The sequence below is a fragment of the Myotis daubentonii genome, chromosome 1, assembly GCF_963259705.1.
Source record: "Myotis daubentonii chromosome 1, mMyoDau2.1, whole genome shotgun sequence".
Classification (NCBI taxonomy): domain Eukaryota; kingdom Metazoa; phylum Chordata; class Mammalia; order Chiroptera; family Vespertilionidae; genus Myotis; species Myotis daubentonii.
This window is the reverse complement of record NC_081840.1, coordinates 44,941,889-44,957,003: the sequence shown is the minus strand read 5'-3', so window position 1 is coordinate 44,957,003 and position 15,115 is coordinate 44,941,889. Positions and strand designations below refer to the sequence as shown.

The 15,115-nt window shown below is 43.7% G+C and overlaps 1 protein-coding gene and 1 pseudogene across 8 annotated transcripts in view; one reads left to right on the top strand and one right to left on the bottom strand.

Moving 5' to 3' along the window:
• Positions 1 to 1,247, bottom strand: part of DENND4A (DENN domain containing 4A) — a 112,204-nt gene extending 110,957 nt beyond the window's left edge. For 5 of the 8 annotated variants that reach the window (XM_059698003.1, XM_059698028.1, XM_059698021.1 and 2 more), the window contains exon 1: positions 969 to 1,246. The gene's annotated coding sequence lies outside the window, so the exon portion shown is untranslated. Of the gene's footprint in view, positions 1 to 968 lie in introns of all 8 variants that reach the window. The other 3 variants (XM_059698047.1, XM_059698057.1, XM_059698065.1) reach the window with 2 other exon arrangements.
• Positions 1 to 15,115, top strand: part of LOC132238720 (myosin regulatory light chain 12B-like) — a 76,609-nt pseudogene that overhangs the window by 28,227 nt on the left and 33,267 nt on the right.

Sequence of the window (15,115 nt, the reverse complement as noted above, 5' to 3'; positions counted from 1 at the left end):
TCATACATTTTCAAGAATAACGTATTAACGGAGTAATACAATTTGTGCCCTCACGGTTCTCTAGATGGCTGGCACGCGTTTTCTCCCTAAATAAATACATGCCTGTTGACTGATGCCTGTCCTGCTGTTGCAAACAAGAAATAACTGTCCTGTAAAACAAAAACCCTTCTCTAGGGCTCCAGGCGTAACCATGCGTTTGTATTAAAGCACGCTGAGACGAAAACAAAAATCTTGCAGCACATCTGTCATTTAAAAGCACGATAATGAAAAGCTGTCGCTGCGACCCAGTTTTAGGTCACAAGCTTTTTTTTTTCATTTTTTCTCCTCCCCCTCCCCCCTAGAATGCGAGAAACTTCAAAAGGAATGGTGGCGACCAGGAATCGTTTCAAATACCCCCCCTCCCGCCCCCCGCCCCATAAAAAAAAATAGAAATAAAAGACTGGGAGGTGAGGTGGAAACTAGCGAACTTGGACGCAGATCCAGCTCACGCCGGTCGGGGGAGACTAAGCAGACCCCTGGGAAGGAAACGGGCCTCCGGGGCCCCGCCAGGCTCCCGCAGCCGCCGGTGCCAAACACCGAGCAGGTGGGATTCCGGGAAGCCACCTCCGTCTTACGTAACGGGGTTGTCAAAATCCCGGCCCCAGGACCTCCCCGCTCACCGCCCCCGTCCCCACCCCCACCTCCCAACAACGAGAGCCCCGGATAGAAAATCCCCATGAAAACAGTGGAGCCCTCCACGCTCCCGAGGCAGGGGCACGAGCGCTCCTCTCAGCACCGCCGCGCCATCCCGGGGCGGACCGAGCCGCGGAGGACCGCGGGCTCCGAGAAGCCCCCGGGCGGAGGTCGCGGCCGCCCGCGCCACCTCTCCGAGCCCGGCTGGCCCCGCTCCCGCAGCCTCGGCTGTCACCGCTCCGGGCTGTGACAGCTCCACATGCCACCGCTGTCCGCGTCGCCGCCCCCGCACTCACCTCACTGCTGGCTCCCGAGCGAGCAGCGGGTCGAGCTGGGAACGCGGTGCCCGGTCCCCTCGCGAGCGGCCGCGGGACACGAGGGGCTGAATGCCGCGAAGCTCGGAGCCTGCTTAGCTCATCCCCGGCCCCGCGCTCCGCCCTGCGCAGCTCCCCCGCCCGCCCAGGCCTGCCTCTGTCTCAGTCAGACGGGACTCCCCCTCCCCTTGCGGCCGCTGCTGCCTCCGCCTCTTTCTCTGACTCCAGCCACCGCTAACTCCGCTGCTGCGACCAGCGCCATCTTGGCAGTGACGGAAGGGATGGGGGGAGGGCCTCGCGGCCCGCAAGAGCCAATCGCGGGCCAGGTCCGGCCATCGGGGGCGGGGCTCTAGCGCCTGAGACTGATTGCGTGAGAAAATGGGCGGGGCTCAGCCGGTGACGCGCGGTGTTGTTGGGGGGAAATGCGCCGTGTGGTTCCCCCTCCGGTCGGGAGATCCCCAGCCCGAGGCGCGCGTGGGCGAGACACACCTTCCCTTCTCTTTTCGCCGCCGGGCGGGCCGGGGTCTGTCGGAGACCCGCGAACCTCCTAGCTCCCTTCTCCGCAGCAGCCCCGGGAGTCCGGACAGCGCTGAGCCGGTGCTCCGTGCGTCTGTCCGAGCGGCCGCTCCTCCACCCAGGGTGTTCACATTCCCCAGGAAACCCGCTCAGGGGTTAGCCACCACCTCGTAGGTTTCGGTCCCAAGATACTGAAGGCCAGATAAAATGCGAGCTTCAGTGGGGTTCTCTGAAAAGTGTGTAGATAAAACACCTATTGTTGACCGAAGGGGTGTGGATTACATTGAATGAATGGGATATGGCCTACTTAAGCCTAGCTATGGCTCCACCATAAGTAGCTTTTGGCAAGTTGCCCCTGAGAAATGAGCGTAATAAAGGTTGGTTACCGCTGCAGGGTTGCTCCGAGGGTTAAATTCTATAACACATGCGAAACGCTTGGCATAGTGCCTGAAAGTACTCAATAAATGTTAGATATTATTCCATGGACAACCGAAGGAAGAAAAAGGACCCTAAATGTCCCTCTGGTTTCAAGTGAGTTTTCCCAAATTGCACAGAATAGGCACTGATCCCTTTTACTAACCAAGTTTATAGCTCTATTTCCTATCTCCATAACTTCCATTGTAGTATTCATTCATTCAGTCAACACTCATTGAAACAAACGCTTGAGGTGGCTAGAGAAACTGACAAGGTCTGCCTTCATGGAACTGACCGTCTAGTGGGGAAAAGAGGGACAACAAAACGTCACATTTTGAGGGGGGAAACATGTACAAAGGTTATAAGCAGAATTCTGACAATCAACAGGGTAGCTTTAAAAATAAACAAAAACGGTGGTGAGGGAAGGACCATCTGAGGGATGAGAAGGAGCCAGTAATGTGAGAAATGAAGAGTGAATATTTAAGGTAGTGGGAGTGGCTGTGCAAAGGAACTGTGATAAGGAGGAGCTTGGCTGTTGGAACTGAGTGGAGACCATGGTGCTGGGGAATGGAGCAAAGAGGAACCTGGCATCGCGCTGGAGAGGTGAGAGAGGGCCTAGGAAGACATAGAAGAAACAAGCTTGGGTTTTATTGTAATTGCAACTAAAAGCTATTGAAGTGTGCCCAGCTGGCATGGCTCAGTGGTTGAGCGTGACCTATGAACCAGGAGGTCACAGTTCTGGGGCTCCATCCCCAGTGTGGGGCGTGCAGGAGGCAGCCAATCAATGATTCGCTCTCATCATTGATGTTTCTATCTCTCCCTCTCCCTCTCTGAAATCAATAAAAAATATATTTAAAAAAATAAAAACGATTGAAGAGTAGGGAACGACTCTATTAGAGCAAGGGAGTTGGGAATAGTGATGCTTTAGATCTGACAAAGCAAACAACAACAAAGCCTCTTCAGTACTAAGTTGGTTAAATTATATGCTCTGATCTTCAATTACCTTATTGTTAAAAAGAAATGTGTGAGACTGTGTGTACAGAAAAAATCTACTATCCCTGAAAATTGTTAAATAATGTAAGTTGTTTCTAAGTGTTTTGTATGTTATGTTAATGTTGGGTATATTGCCTAATGAATGCTATTTGAGAAGTACATTTTTTATTGATTACAAGTAGTAATCCAAACCAGTCAGTCTTATTAAATTTTGCTACAAGGGAAAAGAATATGAACTGTTATGAATGTGTAGTTTCTTGTTGTTGTACTTTCAAATGTATTTTTAAGTGCTGAGCTCTGCATTTTCTAATAAAATTTGCTATCAAGACATGAATTTTTAAAATGTCATTACTGTAAAATACACATAACAAAATAGAATATTTTTACTGTACAGTTAAGTAACATTAAGTACAGTCACATTGTTGTACAACCACTGTCCATTTCTAGAACTTTTTTCATTATCCCAAACTGAAACTCTACTCAGTAACCAATAGCTCCTATTCTACTTTCTAAAACATGTATTTTCAAAGGTATGTGGTGAGGCCCCCTTCCCACCTCAAAATGGCAAATGGCCTCAGTGATTAATAGAATTCTTAGCTCTCATTGAAGTGTTCAATAAACCATACCATATAAGTTTGAAACCACCACCAAGAAATAAGGATTAGTATAAGTTGTTAGCTTGGATGGCTAACACGTCATACTAATGAGGAATCCTATCTAATAAAAGAGAAAAATGGTAATTGGCGTACGACGATACCCTTTTCATTGGCTAATCAGGGCTATATGCAAATTAACTGCCAACTAAGATTGGCAGTTAACTGCCAACAAGATGGCGGCTAATTTGCATATGTAGGCACAATGCAGGGAGGCGAAAGGGAAAGCAGGAAGAAGCCCCCTGCCACTGACAGTGATCAGAAACCCAGGGGGGAGCTAAGAGCTGGGGGGCAGCCATGATCGGAGAATCAGGCGCCTTTGCCGCCCTGGCCAGTGATAGCAGGAAGTAGGGGTGGAGCCAGCGATGGGAGCTGGGCACGGTCGAAGCTGGCAGTCCCAGGAGTTAGGGGCCCCTTGCCTGGGCCTAAAGCGGAGCCCACGATCGCGGGGCCGCTGCAGCTGCGGGTCCCCGCTGCCCGGGCCGGACACCTCAGCCAGAGGCGTTAGGCCTAGGCAGGGGCGGAGCCTGCAACTGCAGGGAGCTGGGGGTCCCCTGCCCAGGCCTGACACCTCTGCCGGAGGCCTCAGGCCTGGTCAAGGGGCCGATCCGGTGATTGGTGATCAGAGGGTGATGAGGGTCAACTCCTCTGGCTGAGGCATCAGGCCTGGGTGGGGGGCGGAGCCAGGGATTGGGGGGATATGATGGTCCCCTTCCCCAGGCCTGAAGCCTGGGTCAGAGGCATCAGGCTTGGGCGGGAGGTGGAGCAAGCGATCAGAGGGAGATGGGGGTCCCCTGCCCAGGCATGATTACTGGGCCAGAGGCCTCAGGCCTGGGCGGGGGTCAGAGCCAGTGATCGGGGGGAGATGGGGGTCCCCTGTCAAGCCTGACACCTCTGGCGGAGGCGTCAGGCCTGGGCAAGGGGCCGATCAGGCGATCGGAGGGTGATGGGGGTCTACGCCTCTGGCCGAGGCATCAGGCCTGGGCAAGGGGCAGAGCCAGCAATCGGAGGGGTCTGGGGGTCCCCTGCCCAGGCCTGACGCCTGGGCCAGAGGCATCAGGCCTGGGCTGGGGGCAGAACCAGTGATGGGGGGAAATGAGGGTCCCCTGCCCAGGCCTGACGCCTCTGTCAGAGGCGTCAGGACTGGGCAAGGGGCCGATCCTGCTATTGGAGGGTGATGGGGGTCAACGCCTGAGGGCTCCCAGTATGTGAGAGGGGGCAGACTGGGCTGAGGGACACTCCCCCCCCCACACACACACCCAGTGCACGAATTTCGTGCACCGGGCCCCTAGTACTAATATAGGATCGATGAATTTTTAGCATGTAAAAGCTGTGTTCCATGACAATAAAATGTGCTCTATGGTCTTGTAAATGTATGCTCCAAAATGGTCCAGACAGCCTGTTCCTCCATTCATATACATCTACTCTAAATGCATATTTTTTAATGCTATTAATTTTCATTAAAATAGAAGTGATTTTATCTCTGGCTAAATTTAATTTTAAAAATCACTCGTGAATAATAAAATATAAAAAAGAAAGCATGTTTTTTGCCACATTTCAAATAACCAAGCATTCTATAAAGTTATGAATTTCAAAAGATCAAGATTTTGACCTGAAACACTGAGTTGATAACTTTTTAAAATTTATTTCTTATTGTTGACACTCTCACAGACACCCCCCTATTTACTCCCTTTTTGCCATTTTTTGTTTTTTTTTTAAATATGTCCTAGATGCCGCATTTTAACTCCACTAAACAAACTAAATTTATTTTTGTTGTTAAAATTTCCAGGGATTTAAAAAAATTTTTTAAATGTTTATTGATTGAGGATTTATATAGAGAGAGGAAGTTGGTAGTGGGGGGGGGGTAGGGAGGGAGAGATTTGTTGCTCCACTTATTTACATATTCATTGATTGATTCTTGCATGTGCTCTGACCAGGGATCCAACCTGAAACCTTGACACATTGGGACAATGCTCCAATCAACTGAGCTACCCAGCCAGGGCTCAAACTAAATTTCTTTTCCAGGCTGGACCCTTCCTCCTCTTGCCCATGTCTTCCACAGTGTTTTAAACCCAACCTGAGGGCATGGCTATAGCCAGTCGGATTGCAAGAGAGAGGTTATAGCATAGAAGGACACAAAGGAACTTTTGAGGATGATGGATATGTCCACTATAAGATTGTAGTGATGGTTTCACTTGACCTATGTCAAATTTATCCAGTTGCATACTTTAAACATGTGTAGTCCTCTGTATGTCAATTATATCCCTACAAAACTGTAGAAATTATACAAGTACAATTGGGAACCTCCCATCCTTTCACCATTGGGTGCAGACCTAGCCTTCCATTGGTTTTAATTGTTGGGATACCTACCAGGTCAATTCCTCTTTGAGGAGTAGCTTTTTGCATTAAAACATTTGACTAGCAACAAAAAAGCACTCTTATTTGTTTGTTTGCTAATCCTCATTCAAGGATATTTTTCCCATTGATTTTTTTCTTTTCTTTTTGGAGGAGAGACGAGAGAGAGAGAGAGAGAGAGAGAGAGAGAGAGAGAGAGAGAGGAGAACATTGATGTGAAAAAGACACATCTATTGGTTGCCTTCTGCACTCGCCTTGACCAGGCCGGGGATTGAACCTGCAACCCAGATACATGCCCTTGACCAGAATCAAACCTGGGACCCTTTGGTGCCTGGGATGATGCTCTAACCCAGGGGTCCTCAAACTACGGCCGCGGGCCACATGCAAATACAAATATTGTATTTGTTCCCGTTTTGTTTTTTTACTTCAAAATAAGATATGTGCAGTGTGCATAGGAATTTGTTCATAGTTTTTTTTTAAACTATAGTCTGGCCCTCCAACGGTCTGAGGGACAGTGAACTGGCCCCCTGATTAAAAAGTTTGAGGACCCCTGCTCTAACCACTGAGACCCTTGCCAGGGCAAAATCACTCTCTTTTTTAGTTGGTAAAAAGAGTCAAACATTTTCATTTTCATCTACATTACAGCATAACAATTAAAATATTATAAACATAGTTGCAAGCACAGTTTACAGAATGGTATTCTAAAAAGTTGCAAAAGTTGAAAAGGTTTCAATTGTATTTTTTCCTCAATCAAAGAAAACACTTTCTGAAAGAACATAAAAAGCAGTAGAAAACATTAAGCAGTACTTGACCTCACGCTCAGGAAGTGCCTTTAAGAATCTCAAAGCTCCTTAACAGTCATTTCATGAGTCCTCTAAGCATCCCAGGCATATGTCACTACAGTCACAGTTAAACAAACTTGAAACCCAAGTGAGATTTGGGCAGATGAAAAATATGCCTTAGAAATTTGGGCCCCATGCCATTTCTGAAATTATATCATTTTTTGCACCTGGTACTCTATATGGCTATTTCCTAGAAGTTATTTTTAAATACTGTGGTTTGAACAATGCAGGACGAAAGACCTATGAAACCGGTAACAGCACTGGAAGCTGTTGTACAGCCTAATCCTCTCCACCTGTTAAATCTATTCACCTTAATTGCTATGCCAGAAATTTCCCACATCCTATATAATAAAAGCATAGTATGCAAATTGTCACCTTGACCGGGAGTTGTCCGGGAGTTTGACCAGGGGGCAGGGCCGGTGGGGGTGGGTGGAGGGAGGAAGGGAGGCCCCTGCCAGCAGCCGGCAGTCACTAGGGACCCTACCAGTGCACGAATTTTGAGCACTGGGCCTCTAGTCTTTAAATAAAAGCCTGGAGCCTTCCAAAAAAGCGGTTCTTGATATCTATGCCATGGGGCTTCCTTCAGGGTGAGAAAGCTTTCCACCAGGCACTTGTGGTCCTTCAGAAACACATTGGGTGTGTTCCAAAGCAGAACACACATTGCCAAATTCTATTCACTGTGAAAGTGTTAGAATGGCATTCCAGTATAGTCAATCTACAAAATGAAATTTATTAGCAATGCTGTCAAATGATCAATTTATTTCTTAACACAAATCTGATGAAATACTTTTGAAAGACAAATTATCTGAACAATTTGCAAAAATAATAGTGAGAAACGTCATGTTGCAACTGATAAACTCTAAACCTGATATTTGAGAGGAGTGTCCAGGGACAGGAGAGCTGCGGCAGTGTGAGCCACTGGAGCCAATTGGAGTCATATATTTGACTGAGCACTTTTTCACACATTTAAAAATTATCACCTCTCAACATCCTCCTCAAGTGAATGCTTTTACCTCCTTCAACAATTCCTTCTAAATTCAATTTTTAGTTTTTAAATGATCTGTAAAAGAAAATTATTTTTATATAGTGTGTCTTTTTAACTGTCATTGTCCGTAGTCAAGTGTGCACCCTGTCCTATCATTTTTAAATGATAACACATTTTTATAACTCTTAATAAATTTACTTCTGTTAGTATTTATACACAAAGCAGTATGTTGGGCACAGAAGGAAAACAAAGATAAGCACCAGGCGTGTAACTCTAAAAAAAAAAGGAACTATTAGAAGTTCTACAATAGATGGATAAACTTGTTGCTGGGGTGCCTTAGGGAGTTGAGTGATTAATTCTGATTGTGGGGATTGAAGGTGACAAATAGATGAATTTTGAACCAGTCCTGAGAGAACCTAGACTTTCTATAAAAGGTCAAGGCATCGGTTTGGGGTATGGGGGTGGTACAAGGCAGTAACAGCTTGGGTTTTTTTGGGTTTTTTTTACACTCTGAATCTTTATAACAGATGTATTAGAATTGTTCTCAACAAGAGAAAGAGATACTTATAAATTTTTTCAGCACTTTCACTGTCTTTGTAATGGCCAAAGGTTCAAATAATTTGGAAGGATGGATATCTGTGCTGACTTGCAGGAAATATGAGTCAGCTTTTCTCATGTACTCAGCACAGCTCTGTTATTACAGCTAGGATATTTGGGAAACATTAAGCTGAACAAATCAAACACCGTAATTCTTTTCTTTTTATTGATTGGCCCAGACATGCATCCTGTAAGGGTAGATAACAGGAACACTCTTTTTATTGTCAAGGCTTAAGGAACTCTGCTGGCAAGGGGAAACACCTGCAATTGAAAAAAAAAACAAAAACAAAAACACACAACTCCTGTTTTCTATATAATCCTTCAGGCTAGGAACAGACACATCTTTAGTCCATACCTCTCTTCTATGCTTCAGGATTGTGTATTCAACTGTCTCCAGACATCTTAGTACCAAGTATTTCTGAAACTCAGCGTTTTTTAAGGTAAACTCATTATGCTTACTCCAAACCTGTTTCTCCTATATTCTCTAATTTCTTGAGTAGTACCCACAATGCACCACTAACAAAAGTCAAAACCTGTGAGTAATCAACTCCCCTTTTGTCCCTCATTCTTTAGCACTTAGCCATCAAACCAATTGATATCACCTGCTTAACATCAACTGTGCCCTTCCTTACCTCTCCATCTCCATTTCCACTGAGCTAGTTCAAACACACATTTTATTTAGCCTGAAATTTTGCTGCACTCAACTAATTGGATTCCCCATCGCCTGTCTTTCTCTCTTACATCTAGCCTTCCCTTTGTTTCCAGGTTGATCTTTCGAAAGAAGAAATGTGATCAGTTGTTCTAGATATAGTTTGAGGCTGCTAGCCTTCTTCTCTCCTTTCATTCTATCCTCGGTAGAAAAGTTCATCAGTGTCCACTCTTGATATTACCTAAGAAGAGCAGGGCATCAGGGCCAATGCTTCATTCTCCCCTGCCCCTTTCCAATATGTTAGAGACAGCCTCTCATTCTGAACACACTCAGACTCAAGGCGCCAGGCTCTTAATTGAGAGAAAGAATTTAAGTAACCCATAAGCACAGTGTTTCCCTTTCCCACACAGATGTGTACAAAGAGATGGATTGGTTAGTTATATCGAGCTAGTGATATTAAGGGCAGAGTTAATCCAGAAGGGGAAAACTCTAACAATTTGCTTACTTGGGATTTGGAGAATAATAGACTGTTAGTAATAAAGATCTAAATTAAAAACAAAACAAAAAAAGATCTTCAAAGCCACTCCTAAGGGCTCTCTAGTGTCAGCATCACTTTACTATCTCTTAGAAACAGATATCCTTCCTCTACCTTCTCTGTTTATAGCCCTCCCTGCATGTTTTCATATTTTGTTGTAATTACTTTAACAGCATTTTTAAAATTTAGTAAACATCACCCTATTGATTTAATAGAATTTAGATCTCATAATAGTAACTATGGAGTTTAAAATTCTGCTTAAAGGGAAGTAGAAGAAAGTTGATAGGAGGCTTTTATGTGAATGTATTGGAACTGAAATGGAAGAAAGGCTTTTAGAGATGGCACAATAGGCCGTGCTGGCAAACTCCTGCCTGCCCGTGCAGTGCTGTCTGGAAGGCCGTGGAAGGTACAGTGAAGAAAGGAGAGCCATAGAATCCTTGATGTTGGTTTGAAGAGAGTATATAACAATACAACTCATTTTAAACAAACTCTATGATAAAAGAGAATTGGTGAAGTTATGGAAAGAGACAAGAAACATTCTTCTATCACATTCTCCTGATGATCACATAGTGTACGGCTCTCTTTCCTACAAGGTCTGGAGCAAGAATTGAAATAGTCAAGGTAATAAAAATGGTGGTTGGTTGCAAAGGAAAATCTCAAGGGTGGAGTTCAGGTAACATGTAGGGAAACTGGATAAGGGTAGGGCTAAATGGGTGGGGTTATAGAGCCATTGAGGTGGGACAGGCAATTAGGAATGGATTTAAAATGTGTCATCTGACTCATGTCATGATGGCTTTATGGGAATGACAATTTCATAAACTGAGTTTATGTTTCTCTGACCCAGAACAAAGGACTTTTGAGTAGGAAGGAAATGTAGAGATCATCTAGTGACCATTCTATTTTTCCACAGGTGACCATTTGCCTACTTGTGATTTTTCCAAGGTCATATACATCCAACAGTGGAGGAGAGATAGGACTGGAATCCAGCTCTCTAGATTTCCAGTTCTTTGATTTCTTGACTATATAAATACCTATGAGTTCCAACAACTCAGAATTCCAAAGTTCCCATGAAGTAAGCTCAATACACAAGAAAATCCTTATTTTGGAGATGAAGAAACTGGGGAATCATAAAGGTGGAGTGAAATATAGTCAATAATCCAATATGATAAAAGTCTAATATGCAAATTGTCCCCTCAGGCAGTCATTTGACCGGGAATTCAACCAGGAAACTGTGAGCTCGACCGCTCACCATTACATGCGCTGACCATCAGGGGGCGGCGCGGAACATGGTGGGGTCAGCAACATGCTGCGACCTCTTGCCAGCTACCTGAGGGTAGGGGTGACGGGGACAGAGGTGCGGTGAGAATGTAGGGTATCTGCTGAGCTCGCTCTCACTCCCCCTGCTACCCTCCCCTGGGACGGGCAGCCATGAGGAGCCTGCCCCACACCCGCTCAGCCTCTTTTGGGTGAGCCAGGCCACAGATGCAGGGACCACAGGGGCCGGTCGGGCTCCACGTGGGTTTACGCAGGAGCTGGTCTGCAAGGCCAGCCAGGAGAGAGCACGCTGCCCGCCCGGCCTCCGTGTGGCACCACTGGGTGGCCCAGAAGCCCACGCTGTCCCCCAACCCATGGTGTCCGGCTGAGCTCACCACATTCCCATGTGGGAACTCGGGCACTGTGACTCAGGCGGAGGGAGGCTCATGGTGGCTCGGGGGCCTAAGTGCTGCCCAGGGCCCAGAGGTCAGCTGGGACCTGACCTTCTATGCCAGATGCTTGCGCTTCGATCTGGGCCAGGCCTAGGGACTGCATCTGTGCACGAATTTTTTTGCACTGGGCCTCCAGTGTTATAATAATTATGTATGGTGATAGGTGGGTACTGAAAATATCAGGGGGTACATTTTGTAAAATATATGATTGACTGACTACTATGCTATAAACCTGAAACTAATCTATATATATAAAAAGCTAATATGCTAAGTGTCCGTCTGGGTAATGACGTCACATAGCAGTGCCTGGTTTCCTCTCCCTAGTGACTAACTAGCCTCCTTGGAGTTTCTTCAGCCCAGGAACACGACTTGCTTTATAGCCAGGTAGAAACATTTTACACTGTAACCAAATGTCTGTGAAGCATTTTCCCATGCCTCATCTCATTTGATCCTCACAGAAGTCCTGGAGTAGGTAGATAGGAGACTTGGTAGAATCCTATTTCTTTTTATTAGCTGGAAAACAGAGATTTAGAAAGTTAGAAACTTGACCCGACTGAAAAGAAGTAAGAAGTGGTGGACCTTGAAAATGACTTCAGGTTTCCTCACTGTACAGAATATAGTCAAACACTGCTGCAGTTAACACATTGTATGCGGGAAACGTATTTATACGTTTTACGTTGATTGGTAGTAGAGCGTGGGACACGTATTAATACGTTTTTTATAGACTAGCGGTAGAATGCGGGTAACGTATAAATACGTAAACTAAAGTTATCATAATTTTACTGAACATTGCCATTTGCGCAAAAAATTAGCAAAAGTGGCCCGCACCACCTGTTAGCGCACGATAAAAACTACCTGCAAACAATGTGTTAAATATTTTACCCCTTGCTCTCCCTGCGTGATCTACAATAATAATCTGCTTCATGTTGATATCTACTTCTGTGTTGCCGACAATTACCTGAAAGAGAAGTTGGGGTGCTTCACTGGGCTGGAAAAAGTTTAGTTAAATCAGAAAGCAGGTCTAATTAAGCAAGTTTATTCTATATATATATAAAAGGTTAAGTTGACTCGCACATACATGATACATATAAAGATCTTGCTGGCGCCAATCGCACGCATGTGTTTCCATCTGTCATTATTGATTGTGAATTTGGTTGGCACTTCTATTATAAAGAAAGGGTGAATAGCGATATTAAAATATTTCTTCTAATTAATTTTCTTTCAATGTGCACAAATTCATGCACTGGGCCACTAATACAAAATAATACTGAGTGTAAACTGTAATTGAAAAAACAATTTTTTAATAATAAAAAAAAAAAGGTGGAATGAATTTACCAAATCACATGGGTGGACTAGACCAGAGCCCAGGCCTCTGGGCCAATTCCCAGGCCAATGGGCTTCTACCAACCATACTACCTCAGAGACTCAAAACATGTGAAATCTTCAATGTCATGGGCCTACACACATTCCCTCATTCAAGCTACAGGTACTTTACTTTGTCCTAGTATGTGTTATACATTGTGCTAGGTGCTGTAGCAAAGATCACAAAACTGTAAGATTTATTTTGCCAGACTAGATTTCTATTTTGCAAGACTAAAAATTGAACATTACCTAATTATCAGGGAAATGCACATGCCTTTTGGTGGTTGATAAGCTAGCAGGAAGTAAGTCTTGGTGCACTACAATATTCAGAATGTTTCACTTTCACCAGAGGATGGGTTTCAGATTCTATACTCTATTGCCCAATAATACATCTATCAGATGGGCAAACATTAAAAAGTCTGACATTACCAATGGTTATTGAGGATGTAGATAACTGGAATTTTCATGCTCTGCTGGTGGAATATCAAATGGCCCAACCCTTTCAGAAAGCAGTTTGGCAGTATTTAGTAAAATTAAAAATGCATATACCTTACAATCCAGCAATTCCATTTCTGGCTATATACTCTAAAGCAGCTTTTTTTAAAAAACTGATTCATGATCCATTAGTGGATTGTGAAATCAATTTAAAGGTTATAACAAACATTTTAAACAAATGAAATAGAACAGAAAATATCATAGTAAGGATTGTGTGCCACTTAGATTCTCCCTCTCCAGGACTGAAGTGTTAATTCACCCAGATGCTAGGAGGGTTGACTGCCAATAGCTTTTAGCTGGTTCCCTCTCCAGGAAGAGAGCTATTTGCCCAAGGTCAGACTCTCTTTCTGGGTTGGCTGTACTCAGTAACTGATCAATGCAGGTGGATGAAGGCCTGACCCTCTTGCTCCAATTTGAAATTACTCTGGATCACCACAGACAATGCAGGATCATCTGAGGTCTTTGTAGTCATTTCAGTAGATCCCAAAACTCCCTCTGCCCATTTCTGTGTCCTTCACTTCCCCACAGGTGCTGATCCTGGTACACTCCCCAGTAAACATCCCCTCACAAATTTCTGTCTCAGGTCTGCTTCCAGAGCAATTTGGCCTGTGATGATATATGCATATATGCATGTACAGGATCTGAAAGTAAAATTATTTCTCATCATGTATATTGGCCACAAAAGCTGGAAAACCCCTGTACCTAGAGAAAGTCTTGCACATATGCACAAGGAGGGATCTGTATGTCCTCATACTTAATTACTGCAAAACTTTTAAAAGAGAATGTCAACAGAATTTGATGAACTCCTAAAAGATTCCAATATTGTTCTTTTTGTTTTTTAAAAAATTAAAGTTATAACTTTTATTTTTTCAGTATTGTTCTTATTACATGGAACTTAGTAGTAATAAAAATAGGGGAAGAAAAAAAAAATAACTTACCGGAAATCAACCAAACAGTTATAACTGGAATGTCTGTATTTCATGAGCCATTACATTTTGACCAAATTTCTTGTATAAGAGGAAGTGACCTTGTTAACTGTGCTTTCACTACTTCCTGATAGTAAGATAAAGTTAAAAATGCTTTGCATTGTGTGTGGATTTTCTGCAATAATAATTCATTAAATAAAATGTAATTTAAAAATATTTTAAACATATAGAAAAGTGAGAAAAGAAACCCATGTACCTATACAGGGTGGGGCAAAAGTAGGTTCACAGTTGTGGGTATGTGAAACACAGAGTTTATTCTTGTATATTATTTATTAAGTATCGTATTATTTTTCATATGAACAACTGTAAAACTATTTTTTGTCCCACCCTGTATGGGGCACTTAGAGTTCAAAAGAAACTGGCCAACTTATAGTAGAAGGAGGAATTCAGTAGAGGTTAGTGTTATTATCCAAAAGCATATGTAAGGGATAGACCTAAGGAAGAAACTAAAAAAAAAGTAAGCAAAATAAAAGTGTAGCCAGTAATGAAACTATAAATTAGGGTAAGAAGTGGTTGTGGCTTAGGGAGAGTCTGCTGGATTGTTGACTTGACCCTCTATTTTACTTACTGAGGTTGGGTTTTATCTTTCTACAGAACATGGGCCAAGAGATCTACAAAATTTAATGCAGAATCTTTATTAATATTTCAACTAATGCATTTATTTAAGGAAAATCCAACTTTTAGAATATTGGTAAATCCCATGTATAAAAGCAACCAATAAGAAACAAATCTTCATACCTAGAGATGAGAACACGGCGAGTCTATTTATAAGGAAATACAATGATGTAAAATAACTCTAAATGATGATATGTAGGAATTTCCAAAACCACAGGAAAGTTGAAACAAAAAAATTTGGAGGTTAGAGTCTATTTGAAATAGCTGCAGATGAAAATTTGAGGAAGAATTGTTTATAGCCACCTTGGTACTCAGAACTAAGAAATTCAAAGATTGTGAATAACTGGATCAGAAGCTGATTTGGAATTTCATCTAGATCAGCGATTTTCAACTGGTATGCCAGAGCAGGCACACTGGTGTGATGCA